This window comes from Schistocerca nitens, chromosome 3 (assembly GCF_023898315.1).
Source record: "Schistocerca nitens isolate TAMUIC-IGC-003100 chromosome 3, iqSchNite1.1, whole genome shotgun sequence".
Taxonomy (NCBI): domain Eukaryota; kingdom Metazoa; phylum Arthropoda; class Insecta; order Orthoptera; family Acrididae; genus Schistocerca; species Schistocerca nitens.
The window spans coordinates 861,276,667-861,301,284 of record NC_064616.1 but is presented as its reverse complement, the minus strand read 5'-3'; the positions used below and the strand labels follow the sequence as shown (position 1 = coordinate 861,301,284).

General features: G+C 44.5%; 1 protein-coding gene and 1 pseudogene across 1 annotated transcript in view; one reads left to right on the top strand and one right to left on the bottom strand.

Annotated features, from left to right (window-relative positions):
• Window positions 1–24,618, top strand: part of LOC126249791 (nose resistant to fluoxetine protein 6-like) — a 341,698-nt gene that overhangs the window by 131,231 nt on the left and 185,849 nt on the right. The window lies entirely within an intron of this gene.
• Window positions 11,719–11,836, bottom strand: LOC126249906 (5S ribosomal RNA; annotated as a pseudogene).

Here is a 24,618-nt window from a genome sequence, read left to right as displayed (position 1 = left end):
AACTCGTTAAACTTCGGTTACACGATAAATCAGTCTAATCTAAAAGTCGTAAATTCAACTAAATACCTAGGTATTACAATTACGAACAACTTAAATTGGGAGGAACACATAGAAAATGTTGTGAGGAAGGCTAACCAAAGACTGCGTTTTATTGGCAGGACACTTAGAATATGTAACAGACCTACTAAGGAGACTGCCTACACTACGCTTGTCCGTCCTCTTTTAGAATACTGCTGCGCGGTGTGGGATCCTTATCAGATAGGACTGACGGAGTACATTGATAAAGTTCAAAGAAAGGCACGACGTTTTGTATTAGCGCGAAATATGGGAGAGAGTGTCACAGGAATGATACAGGATTTGGACTGGAAATCGTTACAAGAAAGGCGTTTTTCGTTGCGACGGAATCTTCTCACGTAATTCCACTCACCAACTTTCTCCTCCAAATGCGAAAATATTTTGTTGACACCGACCTACTTAGGGAGGAACGATCACCACGATAAAATAAGGGAAATCAGAGCTCGTACGGAAAGATATAGGTGTTTATTCTTTCCTCGCGCTATACGAGATTGGAATAATAGAGAATTGTGAAGGTAGTTCGATGAATCCTCTGGCAGGCACTTAAACGTGATTATCAGAGTATCGATGTAGATGTACATGTAGATGTAGAAGTGCGCTGGCTCCCAACATAGGACGACTGATCGTGACGAACACGCGTTCATTACGTTTCCCCTAGAGCACAAATGTCGCGATTTTAATGTGCACTCAATCGACTGTATTAATATTATTATTTCTTTTGACTCATTAACCCTTTTAGTGGACTTAACAGATATATCCACTTGTTCTCACTGAGTTCGTCGGATATGTCCGTCCTCAGGGATTGTGTGGCCTGTTCTTAATGGCAATGACAGGTCATAGGCTGACTGTTGTTATGTCGTTAGGTTAAGCTGATCTCACAACGCGGTATCTCACTTTAGTTTCGTGCGTCGGGTGGCAGAAAAAAAAACCTGCTTTTCACATTATTTCTGTAGTACACTCCTGGAAATGGAAAAAAGAACACATTGACACCGGTGTGTCAGACCCACCATACTTGCTCCGGACACTGCGAGAGGGCTGTACAAGCAATGATCACACGCACGGCAAACCGGACACACCAGGAACCGCGGTGTTGGCCGTCGAATGGCGCTAGCTGCGCAGCATTTGTGCACCGCCGCCGTCAGTGTCAGCCAGTTTGCCGTGGCATACGGAGCTCCATCGCAGTCTTTAACACTGGTAGCATGCCGCAATAGCGTGGACGTGAACCGTATGTGCAGTTGACGGACTTTGAGCGAGGGCGTATAGTGGGCGTGCGGGAGGCCGGGTGGACGTACCGCCGAATTGCTCAACACGTGGGGCGTGAGGTCTCCACAGTACATCGATGTTGTCGCCAGTGGTCGGCGGAAGGTGCACGTGCCCGTCGACCTGGGACCGGACCGCAGCGACGCACGGATGCATGCCAAGACCGTAGGATCCTACGCAGTGCCGTAGGGGACCGCACCGCCACTTCCCAGCAAATTAGGGACACTGTTGCTCCTGGGGTATCGGCGAGGACCATTCGCAACCGTCTCCATGAAGCTGGGCTACGGTCCCGCACACCGTTAGGCCGTCTTCCGCTCACGCCCCAACATCGTGCAGCCCGCCTCCAGTGGTGTCGCGACAGGCGTGAATGGAGGGACGAATGGAGACGTGTCGTCTTCAGCGATGAGAGTCGCTTGTGCCTTGGTGCCAATGATGGTCGTATGCGTGTTTGGCGCCGTGCAGGTGAGCGCCACAATCAGGACTGCATACGACCGAGGCACACAGGGCCAACACCCGGCATCATGGTGTGGGGAGCGATCTCCTACACTGGCCGTACACCACTGGTGATCGTCGAGGGGACACTGAATAGTGCACGGTACATCCAAACCGTCATCGAACCCATCGTTCTACCATTCCTAGACCGGCAAGGGAACTTGCTGTTCCAACAGGACAATGCACGTCCGCATGTATCCCGTGCCACCCAACGTGCTCTAGAAGGTGTAAGTCAACTACCCTGGCCAGCAAGATCTCCGGATCTGTCCCCCATTGAGCATGTTTGGGACTGGATGAAGCGTCGTCTCACGCGGTCTGCACGTCCGGCACGAACGCTGGTCCAACTGAGGCGCCAGGTGGAAATGGCATGGCAAGCCGTTCCACAGGACTACATCCAGCATCTCTACGATCGTCTCCATGGGAGAATAGCAGCCTGCATTGCTGCGAAAGGTGGATATACACTCTACTAGTGCCGACATTGTGCATGCTCTGTTGCCTGTGTCTATGTGCCTGTGGTTCTGTCAGTGTGATCATGTGATGTATCTGACCCCAGGAATGTGTCAATAAAGTTTCCCCTTCCTGGGACAATGAATTCACGGCGTTCTTATTTCAATTTCCAGGAGTGTATTTACTAGTGTGAAACCATTTGTGACGGCAAAAGGGCGTAGTCTGTCGGAATCAGAACTAGAACGGTTTCTTTTAGACAGTGATGACAACTTTAGTGACAGATCTGAGAGTTGGTGAAACATGTGAGGTGAGGGAAACAGATTTAGAATCATCTGACGACAATACGGCACTGTAACGGACGCCACAATATGCTTTTGTTCGTGACAGTTCGGTGGGTCACGGCTTTTCGTTAGTGGTGAGAAAGGTGTAAATATGCTACTAATACCAAATCGAGCGATAAATTGTTTTCAGAGTCTTTGTGCAAAACAGCTGACCAAACAAACTTATCTGCACATCGGCACACAGCTAGTCATACAAATTTTGCAGCAAAATCTAGGTTCGCAGTTGGCAAGACACAACAAGTGATGAAGTAAAGATTCTGCCGGGAACATTATTGTTCAGAGCATTCTGAACAAGTCAGGATCCAAACTGGACTTTTCGGAGAGGGAGTCGCTTGACACATCATGCTTTAGCAAACATGAATGAAGAAGATTGCACTGGTTGTTGAAATTTCTCGACTTTGCAGACAGTGCATCATATGACCCCTTAGATACTGTTAGAAGAAAACATTTCAAAGCACAGCCGATTGTGGAACAGCTGAGACACGCATTCGGATCAGACTGTGCGCCAAATACAGACATTAATATTGACGAATCGCTGTTTTCCTGAAAAAAACGTTTCGGATGTCGGAAATTAATGCCGTCAAAGCGTATCAGATTGAGCGTCACTTTATTTTAATTGTTTGGAAGCTTTTCCACTTTATTGTTTATACTGGAAAGTACACAGCTCCATTAAACTTTGGTTCATAAATTAAAATAGACGAAGAAATGTCTCATCAGTGAGCAAGACACGTGGTGTGACTAAGCCAGCCTGCACTACCGGAAATTACCCACTGAGGCAGAGGTACGCGCGTAAAATACTCACTTTTTTAGACTCCTTTCTGTTAGTCATTTGGATTTGAGTTCATGAAAATCGATATTCTACCTGTATGTAGTCCGTGTAGTTGTCGGCAGCTCAACGGCAACTTCTGGCAGCTGATTTTAGGAGGTGACCAACCATCGTACTTCGGTTTTTCGGGTCACGTTTTGATGTGGAAAATTTCAGTGAATAATCGTGTGTTGTCGTTTCGAACTAGGTGCCCCCAAAATTTCAGACATATTTTCCATCCAAAAGTCTTCTACAATATCTATTGTTCCAATTTCTCGAGGACACTGACACTGATTGTTAATGGTAATGTCTGAACTGCGTAGAGTGCTTCTGAAAGAAGGACTGTTTTTTATGGCGACGTTTGGCGTTGGTTGAAAGGAGTTTCTTGTTATAGATATTCCAGAGACTATGTACGCTTTACGCAGTTTTTCTGTGTGGATGTTATTGTTTGCTCCGTCACTGTCAGTCTTGCCGATGAGTGTTTAACATGCTGCATGCCAAGTCTGTGTGGTTGGAGTTCATGTATTGTGTATTCTCCTAAAATATTTGGTGTCTTTTTTTGTAAAAATTCAAGAAGAAAATGCTGCTCGATGTGTATCCGTTGTCGATAAGTTGTCGAATGCTAAACAATTTCAATGATGCGCATATGTCTAAGAAATTTACTCGCTTTCCTCGGGTTTCCGTTTTCAGTGTACGTCGCACGTATTGCGAATTTTAATTCGTTGGTCTTGGGATGTTTCGTAACAGTTCTTTTTCGTGCTTATTTGTAATCTATGGTAACGTGGACAAGTGTCAGATTACAATACTAAACGGCTTGGGTTCTATGCGTAGTCGATCCCAGTGTTTCTTTGTGTCACTTATTGTTTGTTTCACAATAAAGAAACGTCTAGTAAAATCATATAGCGTTAAAATAAATATTCAGGCTGATGATAACATCACCTTTTTTGTTAGTGTTTTAGACCAAAATACATGTGATAGAATTACAGTATTTATTGCAGCATTCTTTTTAGGCTCTTAACTCTTCGATATAATGTTCGTGGATTCGCGGTGGTTCTGCTACTTCGCTTACGTATAGACGTGCATGAAGTGCTCTGAAATGATATACTGCTACTTACTTAATGCGCTGGTGTCTCTCCGTGCGGTAGTTACAAGAAATTCGCGCGAAGTTGTGCGAAGTATAACGTTTCTGTAAAACAAATGACAAGCGGCACTTGAATCAGATGGCACCACAGTGCTACTATCCACATCGGTTACACCGGTCAGAGCCGGCCGAAGTGGCCGCGCGGTTCTGGCGCTGCAGTCTGTAGCCGCGAGACCGCTACGGTCGCAGGTTCGAATCCTGCCTCGGGCATGGATGTGTGTGATGTCCTTAGGTTAGTTAGATTTAACTAGTTCTAAGTTCTAGGGGACTAATGACCTCAGCAGTGGAGTCCCATAGTGCTCAGAGCCATTTGAACCATTTGAACACCGGTCAGAGCGCAATGTGCAGCTGAGATGTAGGAAGAAGTGTCATGCACAGCGTGTCATTTAAATATCATAGCTTTGTTTATAAAGCAGCTTGCATTAGCATCCACAATGAAAACAGCTTACTTTTCTTACCGTGTGAGTTTTGGAAATGCGACGTAATGTTTACTATAGTTTTGCGGATGTATTTATTTTAAATTACAGCAGCATAGACAAGGCGCGTTGCTTGATTACCTGAATGTGCTCTTTCTTTCCGTGCATCTTATCTCTAAGTGGACTGGCCAAGTTCTAGTATTTGACAGTTTCGTATTTGGTAATGCGTAAAATTTTTACTTGATTCACAAATACAACTAAAGCAGAGTAGAACCATTATGAAACAGGAGGTGGAATACATAACGTAGTTGACGATAGTTTCGAGACATCTTCCTATTCGTACCAAATTGAGAATCTTAAGAAGTGACATGAGGCCATGTTGCACTACAAGAGACACTCTGCATCACCACGCTTCTTGAAAGTTGTTGTGTCTAGACAAGACAGTCGAGACACGAGGCGAGGAAGCCGAAAGGGCACGCGTCAGCTCACGCAGGCTAGTTTAGGTCTGAAACAGGAGACGTAATGAATGCTATAAAGAAAAGTACGTAGCTGCGGAAATACTTAACTTTTATCCATCCTTGTGGTACATCGCTCTTGACGATACAAGTGAGACTCTTAAGATACATGCAATGTTACAAATGGCGCCTTGCTAGGTCGTAGCCATGGACATAGCTGAAGGCTATTCTAACTGTCTCTCGGCAAATGAGAGAAAAGCTTCGTCAGTGTAGTCGCTAGCAAAGTCGTCGTACAACTGGGGCGAGTGCTAGTCAGTCTCTCGAGACCTGCCGTGTGGTGGCGCTCGGTCTGCGATCGTGACAGTGGCGACACGCGGGTCCGACATGTACTAATGGACCGCGGCCGATTTAAGCTACCACCTAGCAAGTGTGGTGTCTGGCGGTGACACCACAAAAGTTATTATCGTTTTGAGCATTTGTTCTTGCTAATAGTGTTTCAATTATTTACTTCGAAATTTCTGTTTAGACTTATCTATGTATAGGGGCAAAATTAATTGAGAACCAGTAATTCAACACGTGTGGCGAAATTATTTAGTTTATTACGTCACATTGCTAAGAAACTGCACATCCATTTGTAAACGAGCAACGATGATGTAACTCTCCAAAACATTTTACAAGTTATCAGGATCTGCAACAAACTACTGGCAATAAAAAAATCTGTTTCAAATAAATTTCTGATTACTGGTTGAGGCAAGAAGGCCATTACTATGCGCTAAAATTGAATATTTGGCATTTCGTTTTGGGTTCGAATCTCGACAGCGGTAGTAGGTAAAATGACGTGAAATCTACATTTCCATTCGTGAAAGAAGTGGCCTACAAAATATTCATTGGATCGATTCTTGAATACTGATCGTTCGTGTAGGACCTAACCTGGTACTGTTGGATTAATAGAAGAGAGGGAGAAGATCTAAGGAAAAGAAGCGCGTTTCGTCACGGGTTCGTTTTGCAGGCGCAGGAGCGTAAGGGAGATGTTGAGCTAACTCCTGTGGCAGCAGCCACAAAGTGAAACGCTGTGCATCGCGGAGAGATTAAGAGACCACGCGTTCCGAGAGGAGGCAAGCGACGTCTTATTCCCTGCCACACGCGTCTCGCGAAATAATCACGTCGAGGAAAATCGGAGAAATTATAGCGCAAACGGAGGCATACCAAGAGTAGCACTCCATTCGCGAATGGAACGGGAAAGGAGAGAAATCCGTTAGGTACCCATAACACCCTCCACCATACGCCATAGGGTTGCTTGCAGAGTATAGATTAGACATGTAAATATAACTGAAGTGAAAATCTGAAATGCTGTGTAAAAGAGGGATGAAACAAACAGAAATCATAGAATGACAAAATTGTAGAGTGCACTTGTTAAACGACGCGGCAAAAATAATAAGCACGCCGTTAGACGGGGAATTCGTGCCAAGTGACATGTTTCAACCGAATACATGACCATTGTTCTAGCTTTACTCCCAACAGGTAATTTTATTGATGACAGATATTGGATAACAGAGTCTTATAAATATGTGTAGGCTGCGCTGATGTTCGAAACATTATTCTAGAATTTTCATGTAAATAAAAAATACCAAAAATATATTTTTCTTTCATGCAAGAAAAAACTAAAGTTTCTTGTAGTTCCATAATATTTAAGAACTATGCACTCGGCATTTCCCCTTTATTGGTCTCGTCTTTTTCGGATCACTGAAATGATGAAGCCTGCTGTATTTTAGCTAACGAATCCTGAAGTAAAAGCTGTAGTAGCGATCAGTTCCTTGCAATTTTTTCGGATGGCAGCAACTGAATTTGACAGATATCTTTGATTCGTTGGAAGAGAAGCGGGGTTCCGAAAGCGCAGTGTCTAGTCGTAATGTACATTCACTAATCTTATTCTTTTTTATCACAAGTGATATTTACTTAAATGAACTTATGTTTTGGGGTGGCTCTGAGCGCTATGGGACTTAACTGCTGTGGTCATCAGTACCGAAGAACTTAGAACTAGTTAAACCTAACTAACCTACGGACGTCACACACATCCATGCCCGAGGCAGGATTCGAACCTGCGACCGTAGCGGTCGCGCGTTTCCAGACTGTAGTGCCTAGAACCGCTCGGCCACTACGGCCGGCCTTCTTCTTCTTCTTCTTCCAGTTCTTCATATCTGACCTCTGTATGACCAAAAGTTGTCCTTTATGGATCAGGTCTTCCTCTTCTGCTTCCGAAACCTTCTGATCCTATCTCTTCTTCTTACCCCTATTCTTCAGAGGTCTTCAGTACCCTCTTCTTCTTCTTGTCAGCTCCACTGGTGATTCTCCAACATTTTCCTGCACTCTTTTGTCGTTGATCTTTCGCATATTGGTCGGCGTATACTTCTTTTCTAATTTCACTTCTCTTCCACCTTGATCCTTAAAATGGTTCAAATGGCTCTGAGCACTATGGGACTCAACTGCTGAGGTCATTAGTCCCCTAGAACTTAGAACTAGTTAAACCTAACTAACCTAAGGACATCACAAACATCCATGCCCGAGGCAGGATTCGAACCTGCGACCGTAGCGGTCTTGCGGTTCCAGGCTGCAGCGCCTTTAACCGCACGGCCACTTCGGCCGGCGCCTTGATCCTTACCTCAAATCAAGTCTTCCTGCATCCAACAGTCCACTTAGTTCTTGTATTTCCTATTGTCTTATCCGTTGTCTCTTACACTTTTGGTCTTTCTGCCCATGTTTATCCCGATCACATGTGCCGAAAATCTAATCCTTTTCAGCCTGATTTCTCCTGATATTGTTCGCTTTCACCGGTACCGTTCATCCTTAGGCCTTCGCATCCATATTTCACCGCTTCCTTTAGTGCCCAGTATTTTTTTTCTCTAGTTTTTGCGCACCATGTGTTATTAGTGTTATCGTCTGAGCCACATATACTACTGAATTTCTCACCATTTTATTGTAATCACTGAACTTTATGTCTGTAGATGTAAGTATTGTATTGTAGACTTCTCTATTCATACAGAAAGCTGATCACATCTTCTTCGTTCCCTCTATTATCCTCTCACTGCTCCTGTTTCTTCCTGTCGTATGTTCCCCTAGGCATTTAAATTTGCCCACATTTTGAGCGGTGCCCTCTGACGTTTTCCTATCTCCAGTGGTATTCTGTGTCTTCGTCTTGTTGCTGCAGGCAGTCCTCAATCCTACCCTTCTGGCTATCCTACTTAGGTTGTTGGGTTGTTTCTTTTGTGCATTTTTACTATCTCTATGTCGTTCGCAGAAACTAGTCAGTTCACTAGGGCCCTATTGTCCTTTCTTTCCCCCACGTGCCTCTTCGGTACTCGCATTTCGTTCTTTATTACTCTCTACTAACTGACCTTATTCTTGCACTTGCTTTCCTGTCCGGCAGGATCTCCGTCATCAGTACTCGCATTTAGTGAAGTCTCTGAGATATCGGTGGTAAAGCGAACGGCATTGTGAACACTGTGTCTATTTTCGCAGGAATGGAGCAGTCTGTATTCACTGGAGCGGGCGGAAGGCGCGCAGGAGTTGAGCGACACGTGCAGCGCCCACATGCGGCTGTACACGCAGAACCTGCGCAACGGAACCTTCTGGGCGCAGTACAGTGAGTACAAATAGTTATCCTGACATTACAAAACTGTACTTCTTACCTGAGGACCTATGGAATACCGCCGCATACGTGCGATCGACTGCAATCGCGTATTTACTATCAGAATTTTCACAGTGCGTTATACACTGAATAGGCAGAGCCAAAGAAACTGCTACACCTGCCTAATATCGCGTAGCGCCCCCGCGAGCACACGGAAATGCCGGAACACGATGTGGCGTGGACTCGACTCATATCTGAAGTAGTGTTGGAGGGAATTCACACCATGAATCCTGCAGGGCTGTCTATAAATTCGTAAGAGTACGAGGGGGTGAGGGTCTCTTCTGAACAGCAAGTTGCAAGGCATCCCAGATATGCTGAATAATGTTTGTGTCTAGGGAGTTTGGTGGCCAGCGGAGGTGTTTAAATTCAGAAGAGTGTTCCTGAAGCTACTGTGTAGCAATTCTGGACGTGTGGGATATAGCATTGTCCTGCTGGAATTGCCAGAGTCGGTCGGAATGCATAACGGAAATGAATGGCTGCAGGTGACAGGATGCTTACGTACGTGCCACTTGTCAGAGTCGTATCTAGACGTACCAGGGGTTCCATAACACTGCACACCAGTAAGAGTCTCCACCAGCTTGAACAGTCCCCTGCTGACATGTAGAGTCCATGGATTCATGAGGTTGTCTCCATACCCATACACGTCCACCCGCTCTAAACAATTTGAAATGAGACTCGTTCGATCAGGCAACATGTTTCCATCATCAACATTTAATGTCGGTGTTGACGGGCCCAGGCGAGACATAAAGCTTTGTCTCGGAGCAGTTATCAACGGTACACGAGTGGGCCCTCGGCTCCGAAAGCCCACATCGATGATGTTTCGTTGAATGTTTCGCACGCTCACACTTGTTGAGGGCCCAGCACTGAAGTCTACAGCAATTTGCAGAAGAGTTGCGATTCTGTCGCGTTGAACGATTGTCTTCACTTGTCGTTAATCCTATTTTAGCAGGATCTTTATCCGGCGGCAGCGATGTCGGAGATTTGATGTTTTGCCGGATTCCTGATATTCACGGTACACTCGTGAAATGGTCGTACCGGAAAATCTCCACTTCATCGCTACCTCGGAGATGCTGTGTCCATCGCTCTTGCGCCGACTATAACACCACGTTCAAACTCGCTTAAATCTTGATAACCAGCCATTGCAGCAGCAGTAACCGATCTAACAAGTGCGCCAGACACTTATCTTATATAGGCGTTACCGACCGTAGCGTCGTATTTTGCCTGTTTACGTATCTCTGTATTTGAATACGCATGCCAATACCAGTTTCTTTTGCTTTTCAGTGTAATTGACGGGTAGTGATCCAGTAAAACCGAACTTACTTCTGGTTCTCTAAAGCAGTGTGATAAGCCCTTTGAAGTTCATGATCTACAGGGTACACTCATGCGGTGGCGCTGGAGTCTGCGCGCTCTTCGAATAATGGAGTTGGATGACATTTTCACTACGAGTATTTGGGCGACGGGGGGTGGAGAGGTAAAAAGGATGGAAAATGAGGGTTTACACTCCCGTAGACCTCGAGGACATTAGAGACGGACCACAAGCTCCGAATATTACGAGGACGGGGAAGGAACTTGGCCGTGCCCTTTGAAAGCAATCATCTAGGCATTTGCCTGGAGCGGTTTAGGGAAATCACGGAGGAGATGTTGTGGTCTAATGATCCTGGTCACCAGTCTTTGCGCCAAGGTTCTGGATTCAGTTCAAAATCTCTCCGCTGTGTCTCATGAATTGAGGGCATGTGACACTGTTAAATGGTGAATCGTCCGTCGGATGGGGATGTGAAGCTCGGCGGCCTACCTGGTACTATTCCAGAGGAGTAGGCCCTGAGCCAGCACCACGTTTTACCTTCTCCATACTCTCGTCATCGTCGTACAACACATACATAACGCTACACTACACGCGTCTTCATTACACTTACCTACATTCCTAAAATACAACCGCAACACAACTCTTACAAAACCTCAAGGAAACTGACCAGAGTGCGCGAAGGAAGAACATTCTTCCCGGCAGGTAGATGAACCCACCCCGTGAAATTTTCCAGCCAACAATGCCATACGACATTTACATCTTTAGCGAAAAGTCACACAGGTGAAAATATACGATAATAGCATAAAAAACTACCGGTAGACGTGGGTCCGCCAACAAGCCGTTTGGAAGATAATTGCTGATATGTGGTTATGAGCCGCCACTGACTTTAGTATGATATATTGTTCTGGTTAGTGCAGATATATTTGAAATGTGAACTTTTCGTTTAATTCATCCAGCTGGACTCGAATTTCAGCCACGTCCCTCTGGCTGGCGAATGTGATAGATGTATGAAAACGCACTGTAAATTAATGCATCCGAATTTTTTATCGAAAATTCTTAAAGATTTTTAAGTAAAAACTGAAAACTAAACTCCATCCAAACAGGCCTTGGAAGGCTCAACGGTACCGACCGGCCGCCGTGTCATCCTCACCCCACAGGCGTCACTGGATGAGGATATGGAGGGGCGTGTGGTCAGCACACCGCTCACCCGACCATATGTCGGTTTACGAGACCGGAGCCGCTACTTCTCGATCAAGCAGTTCCTCAGTTTGCCTCACAGGGGCTGAGTGCACCCCGCTTGCCAACAGCGCTCGGCAAACCGGATGGTCACCCATCCAAGTGCTAGTCCAGCCCGACAGCGCTTAACTTCGGTGATCTGACGGCAACTGGTGTGACCACTGCGGCAAGGCCGTTGGCACTTTTTAAGTAAAACAAGTGTTATTAACATTCCACATATTTATTCTTCATGTCTACACATTTATTCCTCATCATAGTCACGAACATATTTCTCCCAACGACAGACTGGTTTGTTGATACCATCACTGTAGAATGTTTGACTTTTTGACGGTGCCACAACCTCACCTCCACTTGCTCCACTTCATCACTATCAAAGGAAAGTCCTCTAAAGTGTCCTTTAAGTTTTGGAAACAAACGAAAATCGGATGGGGCCAAGTCGGGACTGTATGGAGGATTATCGATGACGGTGAACCCAAGACGACGGATTGCTGCAGATGTCGCAGCGCACGTGTGGTCTGGCAGTGCCATGCTGAAGGAGAGGGTGCTCCCTGTGTTGGACGAACTCTTCGAATTCCAAACTCGATTACAGTACGCTGTTTCTCAAGCACCGACATAGTTTCGTTACACACTGCCATGTTACGCGCTACAATTGGGACCCTTCTAGTAGCAGCGGGCTGCAAATATGTAGAGATGAAGAATAAAACTACAATTGGGAGCCCTCTAGTGACAGAGAGCTGTAAATATATAGAGATGAAGAATAAAGATGTAGAGTTTTAATAACTTCATATTTTATTTAAAGAGCTTTAAGAGTTTTTCACATAACAAATTCGGCAACGTTACTTTTCAGCATGCCCTCGTAGACTGTTTGCAGATAATGCTGTCCTTTATCGTCTAGTGACCTCAGCAGAAAATAAAAACAAATTAAAAATGGCGTTGAGGAGATATCTGTGTTGTTCGAAAAGTGACAATAGATCTTGAACAATAAATGTAACGACACAAATTTAGAGGTTGCAGATTTAACTTAACACCTGCGTATGACAGTCACGAACAACTTACGTTTGAAAGATCACGAAGAAAATGTTGTTTGAAAGGCAGAGTACAGACTGCGTTTTACTGGCAGAACACTCAGAAACTGCAAAAATCTACTAAAGAAATTTTTTACACTACGTTAGTCACTTATCTTTTAGAATGCTATTGCACAGTATGGGATTCTTACCAGACAGGATTGACAGAAGACATCGAATACGTCATAGGAGGGTATATGAAGTCTTTACGGGTTGTCAGCCGAGTAGCATCGTCGTCTCGTAGCAAGACGACGATGCCACTCGGCTGACAACCCGTTAAGACTTCATATATGAAATTCGCCGAAAAAGCCTGCACTCGCATATGTCATAGGAGGGTGTCTCGTTTTTTGTTATCACGAAACAGAAGAGAATTGGGACGACACTCATTAAAACCAACCAGTTTTTTTATCGCGGGGTAATCTTTTCAAGAAATGTCAATATACAACTTTCTCCTCCGAATAACAAACTATTTTGTTGCCTGTTACTTACACAGGGACGAACGAAATGGGAGAAATCATAGCTCGTTCGGAAAGATTTAGGTGTTAATTTTTTACATACTTAATTCGAGAGTGGAACATTAGAGACGTGTTTTTAAAATGGCTTCTTCTACCTTCTGCCAAGCACTTAATTGTAAATTCAAGAATAATGTTGCTGCTGTAGGTTATCAAAATGACAGTGGATAGACACCTGTAACTCACTTTGAGGATAACTGATCATTTTGTTTTTTGTGCGGTGTGTGGCTTCTATCAAACTTTTCGTCTTCAAATTATTTCCATACGCTATTTCTACACCTGTTGATTTATTGTGGTGACTCCCTGAAGCCCTGTGACCAGCTAGTGTCCAAACAAGAAGTGGCCGGTCCAGAGTTTGGCTGGTAAAGGGAAATGATACCATGATAATTACTCATCAGATTCTTCGCTAGTACCCTGCGAAAAATTCCAAAGTTCTCCTCAGAGTCTTCGTTCAGTGACATTGCTGATGGTTTGTCGGCTAGGAGCCTTAAGCTTGAGTACACCTTAGTATTTTCCGAAAGGGTCCTCTGATAAGGCCCCGCCTGATATCCTCTTCCGGTCTGAAGGAGGAAGAGCAAATAAGGATTTAACGTCCCGTCGACGACAACGTCATTAGAGAAGGAGCACATGGCGATGCCGGATCCTAGACTGACGGCTTAAGTGACGGTAGGATGATTTCTTGAAAATGGAGCTACGGTCCGGAAACTAATAGCAAAATGGTTCAAATGGCTCTGAGCACTATGGGACTTAACATCTATGGTCATCAGTCCCCTAGAACTTAGAACTACTTAAACCTAACTAACCTAAGGACAGCACACAACACCCAGTCATCACGAGGCAGAGAAAATCCCTGACCCCGCCGGGAATCGAAACCAGGAACCAGGGCGTGGGAAGCGAGAACGCTACCGCACGACCACGAGCTGCGGACAACTAATGGCAAGAAATAATGATAAAAGAAATAAATAAAACAGTGTAATTGTGGGAAGTCTGCTTCCAAAACAAATACTTCATTAGCTACTCACAGACAGTAAAATTCTTCTTGAAAAATAATAGAGAAGTTCACGAAAAAAAAGTTATAAGCAAGATTATCTTTTTGTGTCCATCCGATTGTGAATACCGTGTTGCTATTCTCGCTAGCTCCAACACAAGATCAGGCTACAGACACGCGTTTCGGAAAACGTAAAACGTCCTGCCAATTCGACGAGCTTAATAACCTCGAAACCTGAGATCTTCATATTAGTAATGCATCCAGTTACAAATGACAGAGGGATTAGTCGCGGTAGAGCTGTGTCTGTATTTGTATCGGGAATACTTTGAGCGTTCTGTCAATCTACGATTATCTTGTCCCATCTCCAAAATTAACAACAAATTGTTACGTTTCTCAGCACAGCTGACAAAGTCGAGTCCCTCGGCCTGACACATAAGCGATCCCAACACCGCCTTATCCTTTTGAAGTTCCGATACAGCCTTGCTGGCTGTTTAACGAACGGTGAATGCCGTAGCCGATTCTACGTCTGCATACATATCCCGCTAGCTATAATACGTCGTATCTGCAGCATAGAGATAGTGCTTCTTTTTAATTAACTGCGGTGACTTTCAGTTTCACCTATAAAATTATCATTTGCTTCGTGAAGCAGTTGAGACGTGAATTCCGAAGACGTAACAGAAGTCTAGAAATATGATGCAATATTTAACTTGTGTAGATGTTCATTTCGCCAGACGTGTCTTACCCTACATCTAAGAAAGATTATCAGTGACAGGAACGGTGTAAAAGGCTAATACGAGGTGGTTCGACGAGGAGCTCGATGGAAATACCGGAATACAGTGCCTATCAGAGCTGTTGAGTCGTGGTTTGTAAGTCGCGCAGATATATTTGTATGGGCCTGCGCATATTCGAGCAAGTACCTCCTAAGAAGTGTAAATCCCTCGGGGATATATTATATGCAGTCTTTGGTGAAAAAAAGTACGTTCACATCTCTGAAACAATGCACTTCTAATTATTTATAAACTGTGCTGCCAAGTGTACTAATATTCTCCATTGTATGTACATTATGTGATCAAAAGTATCCGGACACCTCCAAAAACGTACGTTTTTCATATTAGGTGCATTGTGCTGCCACCTACTGCCAGGTACTCCATATCAGAGACCTCAGTAGTCATTAGACATCGTGAGAGAGCAGAATGGGGCGCTCCGCGGAACTAACGCACTTCGAACGTGGTCAGGTGATGGGGTGTCACTTGTGTCATACGTCTGTACGAGGCATTTCCACACTCCTAAACGCTCCTAGATCCACTGTTTCCGATGTGACAGTGAAGTGGAAACGTGAAGGGACACGTACAGCACAAAAGCGTACAGGCCAACCTCGTCTGTTGACTGACAGAGACCTCCGACAGTTGAAGAGGGTCGTAATGTGTAATAGGCAGACATCTATCCAGACCGTCATACAGGAATTCCAAACTGCCTCAGGATGCACTGTAAATACTATGACAGTTAGGCGGGAGGTGAGAAAAGTTAGATTTCGTTGTCGAGCGGCTGCTCTTAAGCCGCACATCACGCCGGTAAATGCCAAACGACGCCTCGCTTGATGTTAAGAGCATAAATATTGTGCGACTTAACAGAGGAAAAACGTTGTGTGGAGTGACGAATCACGGTACACAATGTGGCGATCCGATGGCAGGGTGTGGGTATGGTGTGAGTATGGCGAATGCCCGGTGAACTTCATCTGCCAGCGTGTGTAGTGTGCGACTTAACAGAAGAAAAACGTTATGTGGAGTGACGAATCACGGTACACAATGTGGCGATCCGATGGCAGGGTGTGGGTATGGTGTGGGTATGGCGAATGCCCGGTGAACTTCATCTGCCAGCGTGTGTAGTGCCAACAGTAAAATTCGGAGGCGGTGGTGTTATGGTGTGGTCGTGTTTTTCATGGAGGGGGCTTGCACCCCTAGTTGTTTTGCGTGCTACTATCACAGCAAAGTCCTACGTTGATGTTTTAAGCACCTTCTTTCTTCCCACTGTTGAAGTGCAATTCGGGAATGGCGATTGCATCTTTCAACACGATCGAGCATCTGTTCATAATGCACGGCCTATGGCGGAGTGGTTACACGACAATAACATCCCTGTAATGGAATGGCCTGCACAGAGTCCTGATCTGAATCCTACAGTACACCTTTGGGATGTTTTGGAATGCCGACTTCGTGCCAGGCCTCACCGACCAACATCAATACCTCTCCTCAGTGCGGCACTCCGTGAAGAATGGGCTGCCATTCCCCAAGAAATCTTCCAGCACCTGATTGAACGTATGCCTGCGAGAGTGGAAGGTGTCGTCAAGGCTAAGGGTGGGCCAACACCATACTGAATTCCAGCATTACCGATGGAGAGCGCCACGAACTTGTAAGTCATTTTCAGCCAGGTGTCCGGATGCTTTTGATCACATAATGTATCTTCGTTTCAGTTGTAGCGTTTGCGGAAACGTACCTGCATATTTTGATATTGCTTCATTTGTAGCTTCAAAAAAAGGCCAGTAGAACTGTTCTGTGACTGCTGTTTGTATTCCATCCGCACACATCATAGTGCGATGTCACAGTGATATAGACGATAATACTTCCCTTTGTGGAAGGGATACACCATCGGATACCGCTAGCACCGCCGACTGCATCAGCGAAGGTCTTCTTGGACCAAGAAAGGTGAAGAGCAAGCTTCTCGTTCAAATGTCAGGATAGCGAGCACTTCGGTGAAGGGAAGCTTGTTCAGAAATGACTTGTGGCTTTCTGCCAGGAACAGTCCCGGTGTTTCCTGGAAGTTGTTGGAAAAAACCGCAGATAAGCTCCATCATGACTGAGTCAGGACTCAAGACAAAGTATATCAGGCAACTACCCAGTGTTTATCACTTTTCAACTCACTTTTCTCGATGGCTATGGCTGTTTTGTAATTCGTGTCTCGAAACATCCCGACGTGTGAGATTTCGGCCAGAGATACTCCGAAATTTCAAAAGCTTTCCATATTGGTGCAGACAGAGAAAGGGAGATTAAGGTTTTATGTTCCGTCGACTACGAGGTCGTTAGACACGGAGGAAAAAATGGGAGCGGAGAAAGAAATCGGCCATGTATTTTTCAGTAGAACCGTCCCAGAATTTTTTAAGCTATGCAGGGAGACCACGGGAAACCTTGGATGACCTAACGGAGAACTGAATCCCAGTCCAGCCGAATGCGAGTCGCCTGTGCCACATTGCTTTGTTATGTTAGGGCAAGCGATACTACTCTATAAAATAGCATTTCACTAATGTTTTGTTTGTGGTCTTCAATCCAGAGACTGGTTTGATGCAGCTCTCCATGTTACTCTATCCTGTGCAAGCTTCTTCATCTCCCAGTATCTACTGCAACCTACATCCTTCTGAATCTGTTTAGTGTATTCATCTCTTGGTCTACCTCTACGATTTTTACCCTCCACGCTGCCCTCTAGTACTAAATTGGTGATCCCTTGATACCTCAGAATATGTCCTACCAACCGATCCCTTCTTCTAGTCAAGTTGTGCCACAAAATTCTCTTCTCCCCAATTCTGTTCAATACCTCCTCATTAGTTATGTGATCTACCCATCTAATCTTCAGCATTCTTCTGTATCACCACATTTCGAAAGCTTCTATTCTCTTCTTGTCTAAAGTATATATCGTCCACGTTTCACTTCCATATATGGCTACACTCCATACAAATACTTTCAGAAACGACGTCCTGACACTTAAATCTATACTCGATGTTAACAAATTTCTCTTCTTCAGAAACGCTTTCCTTGCCATTGCCAGTCTACATTTTATATCCTCTCTACTTCGACCGTCGTCAGTTATTTTGCTCCTCAAATAGCAAAACTCCTTTACTACTTTAAGCGTCTCATTTCCTAATCTAATTCCGGCAGCATCACCCGATTTAATTTGACTACATTCCATTATCCTCGTTTTGCTTTTGTTGATGTTCATCTCATATCCTCCTTTCAGGACACTGTCCATTCCGTTCAACTGCTCTTCCAGGTCCTTTGCTGTCTCTGACAGAATTACAATGTCATCGGCGAACCGCGATAAAAATTTTGTTACTACTTAGAATGAGAGGCTGCTGAAATGTTTTGTGTTAGAAGGAATATGGGCGGTACAGCAAGTGAGCTGCTGGCTCAGTTACGCTTGTGATGGTTAGAGTTGGCTATCGCTCATTCTGTCATAGTAAAGGACATAATGTCCTGAGAAAACCGTACCACTGCTGGTATACTGAAAGAGGACTTCATCTGGTTCAGTATATTTATTTCTCGAGTACGGTTTTTGGCCTGATAAATAAATCATCTTCAGATTTAAAACTAGTGCCGCAAGGTTTGTATAAAAGAATGAGGGTGTAGCATTAAACTACAATTTTGGACAAACTGTTCATTGCTACCTGTAACACCTCCGTTTTTATCCTGACCTGATCTGATAGAATAGCAGCCCAATATTTATTATTAACATGACCATGAACCTAATGGGGCTGGTAATCGGAATTGACTGCTACGGAAGTTGTTACTTTCCAGTTCATTCTGTTCAATACTATAATACTGAACGTATGGTAATAAGGAACACCAACACAGTTTTACTGATTATGAACTTATATTCTTCTCAGAATACAAGAAGGAGACAGCCACTGCGTTCGTCATACATATCTAATTACGGCTAATCTCAGCACAGGCTTTCTTCATTTGCCATTATCGTCACACGCTAATCCATCACTGCATCCAACACTGCAATCCAAGGTTAGGCCGGCGCGGTAGACGCGAATCTAAATATCGGCACTAGTAACGTCACTGATCACTTTTGCAAAGATACTTCATCACTTTCCCGGTATTCATTTATTATTTAGGGATCTAACCACGGCGATGGTGACACCCTTCTCGGTTAAAAACCCTGTATTCCAATAATGGCCTCCACACACACACCATTCCCGCCAACCACTCTGGCGCATCTCGACACTCGCTCTCTCAACACGTCGCAATCGATTTTTCCGCCCTATCGACCTGTGCCGAGTGCAAAGTTATAGTAAGGGCCTACGGACCCCTTACAAACCTGACTTTAAGATATTAAATTGGTAATTAAAAAAGTGTAGTGATCCAGACGGAGTTTTCATTCATCTTTCTTTCTGCCCGTATAGAATGGTAGATTTAATTCTTTTCATGTTCACGACAATAAATTTCATAGCCATCAGGGAGAACAGTCGTTCTCCATCTTGAAAGACAAAGAGAAGAAACTGTTCGTATGGTTTGGTAAGAGATGCTGTCACTATCCCGACACCTTTGTGGCGTTGCCCTAGGGGAAATCCGAAACGTCTCATCATCAGCTGGATGTCGCAACGCCCGCGCTGCGTCACGCCATTGATTTCACAATGGAGGCTGCTCGTTCCGGCGCAGACAGCCACAGACACAGACACAGACACGCACGCGGGTCCGGAGGCTGGGCAGGGCAGGCCAGGGATGGCCGCAGCTGTGTCTCTATTTGGCGAAGCCGCCTCGGATTTCTCTCCCGGCCAAACTGGCTTATGGCCACTTGCTTTCCCTGTCGCACTTTAGTCAGCAAGGCGGAGAGAGTGGATGACAAATATCCGGCTTCTACTGGGCCGAAATTTTCTGTCCACGAAAGTGAGAACCAAATTCCGGGGCACGAGTAAACTTTACACTGGACGGTGTTTTACGCCCGCTGTTTCCTGAGAACTTTTATTTGTTTATCGTTATTGTTGGTACATTACTTACAAGGGAACCTCCCCATCGCACCCTCCTCAGATTTAGTTATAAGTTGGCACAGTGGATAGGCCTTGAAAAACTGAACACAGATCAATCGAGAAAACAGGAAGAAGTTGAGTGGAGCTATGAAAAAAATAAGCAAAATATACAAACTAAGTAGTCCATGCGCAAGATAGGCTACATCAAGGATAATGTAGCTCAGGAGCGCCGCGGTCCCGTGGATAGCGTGAGCAGCTGCGAAACGAGAGGTCTTTGGTTCAAGTCTTCCCTCGAGTGAAAAGTTTACTTTCTTTATTTTCGCAAAGTTATGATCTGTACTTTCGTCCATTGACGTCTCTGTTCACTGTAATAAGTTTAGTGTCTGTGTTTTGCGACCGCACTGCAAAACAGTGCGATTAGTAGACGACAGGACGTGCCTCTCCAATGGGAACCGAAAACATTTGATCGCAAGGTCATAGGTCAACCGATTCCTCCACAGGAAAACACGTCTGATATATTCTATACGACACTGGTGACGGCATGTGCGTCACATGACAGGAATATATTGTCCACCCACCTAACTAGTACACTTGGCGAATGGGTAAAAAGATTCCTCTACCTCGCCCGATTTAGGTTTTCTTGTGGATGTGATAACAACTACCAAAAAAGTGATGAAAATAAAAAATTAAACTTTTCACTCAAGGGAAGACTTGAACGAAGGATCTCTCGTTCCGCAGCTGCTCACGCTAACCATGAGACCACGGCGCTCCTGAGCTCATATTATCCTTGATGTTGCTTATGTTGAGCATGGACTACTCAGTTTGTATATTTAGATTTTTTTTAATAATTCCACACAAGTTCTTCCTGTTTTCTCGATTGATCTGTGTTCAGTTTTTCAAGGCTTATAACTAAATCTGAGGGGGGTGCGATGGGGAGGTTCCCTTGTTAGAAAACTGCTGTGGTCATTTTTGTACATTATATTTTTGAAACAAATTGTACAAAAATATACTTTATTGTTGTTTCTTGAAGTACCTGCGTTTATTTCTTTTATCAAAAATAAGGTATTTCTTTAACTGTTACAAAGTTACCCATTAAAACTGTCCTCCATCTAATATTGCAAAAGAAAACTCCAATAATAATGAAAGAGAACTAATAGTACTAAGAAGTGAGAGAGGGTGAATGGAAAGAAGAACAAAAATTTTAAAAAAAGAAGTTTGCTTTCATTATAAAAAATACGTGGAGCAGGTGACAAATACTACGACAGTTTTTGTATGATCTTGAGTATTCTCAGCCAGCTTCATTTTCGCGCTAGCTTCAGAAATCTCGTGGATCTGAAAACAAGTCGATGGTGTACCGGAATATTTCGCTTTTGATTACGTATAATGCATGTTAGGTTCTGGGTATCGCCGAGCGTCTAAGGCGCTGCAGTCGTGGACTGTGCGGCTGGTCCCGGCGGGGGTTCGAGTCCTCCCTCGGGCATGGGTGTGTGTGTTTGTCCTTAGGATAATTTAGGTTAAGTAGTGTGTAAGCTTGGGGACTGATGACCTTAGCAGTTAAGTCCCATAATATTTCACACACATTTGAACATTTTTTTTGTTCTGGGTATCCAGGCTCTCTTTCAGGCTCGACTTCGGTTCCGAAGACAGCATAGCTTCAGAAACGAAGACAAGTTGATGATTTACTAGATTTTCTTACGTTTGTTCTGTTTATTCTGGTACGTCACATCCTTCTGCACTGGGTATGCATTAACTGATTAGTATACTCTCTTTGCGCTGTCTGTGAGGGTATTGAGGCTATTGCGTTCAAGAAGCAAAATTTCTCCTCGTCTCGCTGTAGCCCATAGGAGAGGTGAGCGGAACCTGCATTCTCTGTTCTGTCAACAAGGACGGTTAAAATGGATATACCAGTAGGAGTTGGGCAGGTGTAACAATGGTTTAGCTCTCACAACGGAGTCGCTGTCTTCTTACGAAATGATGGAGTACAATTGTTGATAACATTAGAGTTTGACGCAATGATTATGTTTATTTTGCCATGCCGTCAGCAACGCGTATTACTTCCGCCAGACAAGAAAGGCCATTGCGTAGGTGATAGACGCTCCGATTAAAATGCTTAAAATGCCCATATGAGTCAAAACCAGAGGTTCTTTGGTGACCGCTTACTCGCCGTAGTGAGGACACTTACAGTCGGGGTCCGCCCATAGTTACTTAGTTATCGACCAAGTTAACACAGTAGCTAAAAGGCTAGACTCGTATATCGGAGGTGCGGATTTAGTCTATTTCTGGTCATCCGAATTTACATGTTCCGATGATTTTCCCTCAACAAGTGAGCCGCTGTGGTTCCATTGAATAGACCTTGGATGCTAATTTTCCACATCATATGCAGTTTAGGAAGTCCTCCGTCTCTAATGACATTGCTATCGAGGGGAGACTGCACTCAGACCTTTCGTTTTTTGGAGTTAGTATTAGAGAAATGTTATGATTATCTCAGTAAGCTTTAGAGAAGGACATCAGTTATGGCTCGGTTGCACGAAAAATATTATTATTATTGTTTTAAATCTTATGGGACTTAACCGCTAAGGTCATCAGTCCCTAAGCTTACACACTACTTAACCTAAACTATCCTAAGGACAAACACACACACCCATGCCCGAGGGAGGACTCGAACCTCCGCCGGGGCCGGCCGCACAGTCCATGACTGCAGCGCCATGGACCTCTCGGCTAATCCCGCGCGGCGAAAAATATTATTCACAGGCATAGTCACCAGTCACTACTAAACGCACTTTCCCAGTAAGAGGCTTCAGGGACTGTTCGACTAAGACTGCTCCCTTACTGAAAAAATTTAATCTGGTCCGTGGCGACCCTATTATCTGTCAGTTCGATCTTCGTTGCCAACGGAGTGTTTCAGCTGCAGGCAAGAGCGGAACAGGACTCACTCAGCCTCATGAGAACAGCTAGCAGCTCCTCGAGAGAGGAGAAGCGATTTAAGGTAAAGCTCTGATGAACCCAAAGGTTGATTTGATCAGCACAGAGTTGTACTGCCCGTAGTCCTATTGGGAGAAGGAACAAAGATAATAGTTTCACGTCCCGTCGGCCGCACCGTTATCAGAGCCGAGCATAACATCGGATTACGAAAGGATGGGGAAGGAAATCGACAGTGTCCTTTTCAATAGAATCATCCAGGCTATTCCTAGTGGGAGTGGGTTGCCCTATCTTTACTCTGGCTTTTGAACTAACGTACTCAAATAGTTACAGAGGGTCCTGCAGTTTAGCGGGAGCTCTGAACTTCGGTACAAGTTGGACTTACGTATGCAAGTCATTGCTCGATATGAAAGAAGCGAGAAGTGACAGAAAAAAGCCATGACTCTTAAAAAATGATCTGTAGTCTCGCACTTACCCACTCAACCACGGAGCCAAAAAAGCGTTTATGCTTCGAAAATTGACATCAATTGGCGTAGGAATTCCGTACTCGCCCTTATCCCTCCAGTCCTGTGTTCTAATAAAACCGCAAGTATGAAGTGAATCGGCAGTCTGTGGCCAAATCAGTGTCCTAAAGTATGACAGCGCCACCATCTAACATGTGCGAAATGTTTCCCACTTTCAAATTCGTGATGCTAGTGGAGTTGTAGTAAAACTCATTGCACCTTGTTTTTATTTGTACTCTACCCCTTTCACATCCAATCTACTCAGAAAAAAATTTGCGCAAATTGAGATTACCCTAATTTTCAAATGCAATCCCGTAAATTACCGCTGAAAGAATCGAGTTAACAGACTGTGAAATGCTGTTTTGGTGGATACGGTAACAAATTCATTACCAGTTGGCTCCGATTAAATTTTGCATTCAAACACCATTTCACTGGAGGTACGAAAATATTTTTACAATACGATATTACAGTGCGTGTGTTAAGAAAAATGATGCAATGTTTCTTCGGATATGCAAACATGTCCTAAGCAACATTGCATTGTTTCTTCTTAGCAACACAGGCTCTGAAGTATAGTATTTAATCCGCCGATACCAGGCAGCGACTTTTAGGTAAAATATCCCCTCCCCCCACCTCTGTACGGGAATTACATAATGTGTGTAGGAGTATAGGTTGTGACGCAGTAACGACGACATATGGAAGTGGCCGTGAGTTGTGGACGGATAGCCAAATCCCGGCCTGGCACAAATTTTCACTGTTGTCATTCCCTTACGCAGCTGATGGTTACTGGTATTCGCAACTACGAATACATTTCATGCATGTTACCATTAGTTGGAAGGCAAGGGAAATCTGAGTTTAAGCAACATAGTGATGACGTGTTTAGAAATTCGGCAAGTGCCTATCGGAAAGGGAAAGGGGAGAGTATGCGAGGCTGCTTGATTAAGTGAAAGATTTTAGATCAAAAATGAAACATGAAAGCTGTAGGATTGCTGATTTCCAGCGAGAACGTCATTGTTTACTTTTACCAATGTTCGTCAAATAGCCTCTAGTTATTCTTGATGCAAGGTTAGATGGTAAGATTCTAATGTTCCATCGACGCTTAGGTCATTACAGACTAGGCGCTGGCTTGAACTAGAAAGTGACGGGTATGAAAATCGGCCGCCATCGCCTAGATACACCGTCCTGGTAAAAGAGAAGCGTGAACAGTTGTTGGATGGAAGACACCGAGGTGTAAGTTTAGCC